The sequence below is a fragment of the Silene latifolia genome, chromosome 10, assembly GCF_048544455.1.
Source record: "Silene latifolia isolate original U9 population chromosome 10, ASM4854445v1, whole genome shotgun sequence".
In the NCBI taxonomy this organism is placed as follows: domain Eukaryota; kingdom Viridiplantae; phylum Streptophyta; class Magnoliopsida; order Caryophyllales; family Caryophyllaceae; genus Silene; species Silene latifolia.
In genome coordinates, this window is record NC_133535.1 from 85523110 (window position 1) to 85527907 (window position 4798).

The following is a 4798-nucleotide window of genomic DNA, read 5'->3' on the forward strand; positions in this document are numbered from 1 at the left end:
GGGCAACCCACTTGAACTTGTGAATCATAATATGCATATCAATAAGATGGCCACCTTCCTTTGCTTTGTACTTGCTATCCTTATTGAAGTTAGGATCAAAGTGCTTAGCTAGGACCGTGACTAGGCCGCCATTGACAATAACGGTCGTGCCCTTCTTCCCATTATCAACATTAAGCCATCTATCTACCAAGAGCCTCAAAGAATTGTAAGGCTTGGTATGAATTCTTCCGATATTCAAAGCCGATTCAAGGAGAATAAAATCAAGTCTTGTGAAATGATTGGTGTCTTTCCTAGCAATTATGGTATTTCCCACAACCTTGTGCCATACTCTTATGCCCGGATGATGGACCAAAAGAGCACGACATGCATGAAAATCCTCAAATTTCTTCCCGGAGATTGCCTCCCAAAGAGGCTCGGGGTCATACTTTCCATAATGCTTAAGATAACTCGATTCATCACTAAGACCCAAAATTTCACCTAATTCCGTAAAGGTAATGCGTCTACTAACATTAACTAGACGAAACTCGAGATTTTCTCTATTCTCAACTTTGGTGACTTTCAAAGAACTTAAAAATTCCAAGACAAGGGAGGGGTATGTCAATTCCTTTGTTTCAAACAATTTCTTCAACCCCATGGCTTTGAAAAAGGCTTTTGTTTGTTCAAGAACACCCAATTTTTCCAAGGCATCTTTACATATGAATTTGGTGGATTGAATTGATTTCATAGCAAACTTGACAAAGGTATTTCTATGGGTATCGGAAATAAAAGTTACCTCCGGATAATGCAAAAGTTGATTAATTACCGGAGTAGAAGGTGTTGATGGTCCCATAGAAGGTTGTTGTTGTTGTTGTTGCACTTCCATGTTTGGTGTTGCCACCACCATAGCCAAAGCTTTCTTTGTTTGAAGAGCCTTTTGCCTTTGTGAGAGTGCCTTAGCCTTTGGTGCCTTTGTTGCCTTTGTTGCACCCTTAGTCCTTGCCATTGATGAGCTTAACCAAGAAAAGAGTGAAAAATCTTCAATTTGTAGGATGCCCAAATCGATTTGAAGGTGAAAGGCTTTGCCTTTATGAAAACAAAAATCGACTCAAAGGTTGAAGATTTTGTTCTTGGTTTTGATTTTTGTTGAAGAAGGAGTGATTAAATTGTTGTTGGAAGGATGGTTTGATTTGATTTTGGTGAATGTTGTTGAGGGTTTTTGTTTTTATGATGGAGAGGATGAGGGTTTTGATATTGTGGGTAGTGTTTATGAATGAATGAATGAATGAATGAAGGTGGGAGGGGTTTTAAAGAGACCGAAAATTTCAAAACTGCAGGGGCAATCCGTGCGGATTCTGCTTCTTCTACCTTTGCAAAAGCTCGCCTAAAGACGGGCGGATTTGGTACAATCCGCTCGGATTTGCTGAACACGGGACGGGCGGATTTGCTCAAGGACGGACGAATTTCTGTCCAGAGAAATTTGCTTGTTTTTCTCAACAAAAAGACGGGCGTCTTTCTCACAAGACAGACGGATTCTTCAAGACGGGCGGATTTTCGAAAATCCGCTCGGTTTCTTTAACATCAAGAAAATTTCAAAATTCAGCTCGATTCAAGACGGGCGTCTTTTCGCAGACGCTCGGATTGCATAAGACGGGCGGATTCTTGGGAATCCACTCGGATTCTTCCCCTATGTACACGGATTCAGTTCCACCCGTGCACAGCGCATTCCCTTTATCATTCTTCCATTCTTTCTTTCAAGTCTTGTGTTCTTAATTGTGGGGGCACTACTAAGGCATGGATAGCCTAGGCAATTGCCATCCCCACACTAAGGTAAAGCACTACACATTAATTGAAATTGTTAGTCCCTCCCTCACTTCTCTTTTACATGACAATTATTTTGATCAAAGTAAATAAAAATCCAAAGATGACAAAAATGCAATACAAGAATTGAAATGTAAGTTAGGGAGTTAGAAATATTTACAAGTGGTGGTTTAGGGAGGACTCCACCAAACTCTCATTCTTGATGAGATGTCAAGGGGGCATGTTCAAGGTGTTGTTGATGTTGCTCAACACCTTGAAGAAGTAATCAAAAGCTTGTTCATTATTATGGTAGAGGTCCTCAATAGACCGTGGCCCTTGTTGTTGATCATGATCGATGGCATGCCCAATGTAGGGATTAAAAATCCCTTCAAATTCGTCGTCCCAAAGACCACAAACTTCATTGAGTTGATCATTGAAAATCTCTTGCTTAGATGGAGACAACTCTCCCAATTTCTTCTCTTGGCCAATGAGGCCATCCTCTTCTTCCTTGGTTGATTTTGATGAACTTTGCAAGCTCTCCTTGTTACTATTCACTAGCTCTTTGAATGGAGCATCTTCAACTTTCTTCCTCCATTGGAGTTCCGATTTCTTCCTTTCATCTTTTCGGCTATAATGATCAATCATGAAACATGGCTCATGCAAACGAGGAGCTCTCATGGTTTTGTCAAGATTAAAAGTTATGCTTTCATCTCCCACTTCTAGAGTGAGCTCTCCATGTTTCACATCAATCACCGCACCGGCGGTGTGTAGGAAAGGTCTTCCTAGGATGATTGGAATGTTGGAATCTTCCTCCATATCAACAATGACAAAGTCCACCGGGATGAAAAACTTCCCAATTCGCACGGGGACATCTTCCCATATCCCTAACGGTGTCTTCGTCGATCTATCGGCCATTTGGAGTGTGATGTTGGTGCATTTAAGCTCTCCCATCCCCAACCTTTTACTTACCGAGTACGGCATGACACTCACACTAGCCCCTAGATCACATAAGGCTTTGTTGATCGTCGTGTCGCCAATGGTACACGGTATTGAGAAGCTTCCCGGATCCTTTAACTTTGGAGGTGAAGTCCCTTGAAGTATTGCACTACTCACCTTAGTGAAGGCGATAGTCTCAAGTTTCCGGATCGACTTCTTCTTTGTGAGGATATCTTTCATGTACTTCGCATAGGCCGGAACGTGATTGATTAATTCCGTGAAAGGAATTGAGACTTCTAGATTCTTCACAATTTCCATGAACTTTCCAAGTTAATCATCAAATTTGGGCTTGGCTTGACGACTTGGAAAAGGAAGTCTAATCACAATAGGCTCCTTCTCTTTGGCCTTGTCTTCATTTTTCTTTGAACTTTCTTCTTTTGATGATTCTCCATCTTTGGAGTTTTGCACAATTTCTTCCTTTTCACTAGCTTCCACAACTTCATCCTCAACTTGCTTCTTCGGTGCTTCATACCTTGTACCACTTCTCAAGTGAATGGCACTAACCGTTTCATGTCTAGGGGGATTACATTGAGGTGGTAATTGCCCCTTTTGTCTTTGTGAGCTTGAAGATGCTAGTTGAGTCAATTGTGTTTCCAACATCTTGGTGTGAGCTAGAATGTTGTTGATGGTGGTTTCTTTTGCTTGGCTATCTTTTTGCATTTGGGTGAAAAATTCTTGTTGATTCTTTTGCATTTGGAGGACCGCTTTTTGGACATCAAAACCTTGGTCATTTTGGTGATTGTATGGATTTTGATTTTGGTAACCTTGGTTTTGATTGTAAAAGGGTCTTTGATTTTGGTTTCTCATGGGTGGTGGAGTGTATGTTGTTTGAGGGTTTTGAACATTTTGGCTTTTGTATGAGAGATTTGGATGGAACTTGGTGTTTTCATTGTAAAAATTTGAATAAGGGGTACCACTCTTGTAAGCTTGGAAAGCATTAACTTGTTCGGTTGTTCCCCTACACTCACTTGGGTCATGACCCAAAGTTCCACAATTCTCACATATCCCACTTGGGATTGATGAGGATGACGTCAGGGCATTAACATGATGCTTCGATGATTTTTCCTCAAGTCTAGCCATAGCTTGTTCAAACTTCAAGTTGATTGTATCAATGTGAGCACTAAGTTGAGCACCCAATTGAGTAACGGAGTCCACTTCATGCTTTCCTCCTCTAGTAGCCTTGCGAGGTCTACTATATTGTGAGTTATGGACCGCCATTTCCTCAATCTTGTTCCATGTTTGATTGTCATCAACTTCGGTGAACATCCCATTCGATCCCATATTGAGAATGTTCCTAGAATCTTCATATAAACCATTCCAAAATTGTTGCACCAAAAACCATTCGCTAAGTCCATGGTGAGGACATGAGCGACAAATACCTTTAAACCGCTCCCAAGCTTCATACAAAGACTCTTCATCCCTTTGCTTAAAACCCGTAATTTGAGCTCTTAGCATGTTGGTCTTTTCCGGTGGGTAGAATTTTTTTGTAGAAAGCTAGAGCCAACTTCTTCCAAGAATCTATTCCAAGGGTGGCCTTATCAAGGCCCTTCAACCATTGCTTTGCGGTGCCGATTAAGGAAAAAGGAAATAAGACCCATCTTATTTGGTCTTGAGTCACGCCCGTTTGAGAGATAGTGATACGTGCCTAATGTACGGTCTTTTTGGCCTATTTCAGCACGTATTTCCATGCATTTATGTACTGTTTTTATAGTATTTTGCCCCGAATTGGCTACTTTGGTGTATTTTGTCCTTTTTGTAGGGATAATCGCGAAAGAAGCGAAACCACGCTCCATTTCGTCCTTTTTGCATGCATTTAGAGGAGACGGGATTGTCCCAGAGTAAGATGCTGCACTTGAAGTGTCGTTGCACGCATTACGAAGCATTTGGGTGAAGACGTGAGCTGAATTGAAGACCCAAGTGGTCTATCGAGTTAACAGGTGGTCTATCGAGCAGTTATAGGACGATCGAGTGGTCCCTAAGCTGCCCAAGTCCTCGATCGAGTTACCCCTTACTCGATCGAGTAAGC

At 41.5% G+C, this 4798-nt stretch overlaps 1 non-coding gene across 1 annotated transcript; it reads left to right on the plus strand.

Moving 5' to 3' along the window:
* The first annotated feature begins 4120 nt into the window (after positions 1 to 4120).
* On the plus strand, positions 4121 to 4227 carry LOC141610130 (small nucleolar RNA R71). Its single transcript, XR_012528026.1, has one exon. It is a non-coding gene; the product is annotated as a small nucleolar RNA R71 (small nucleolar RNA).
* The last annotated feature ends 571 nt before the right edge of the window (positions 4228 to 4798 follow it).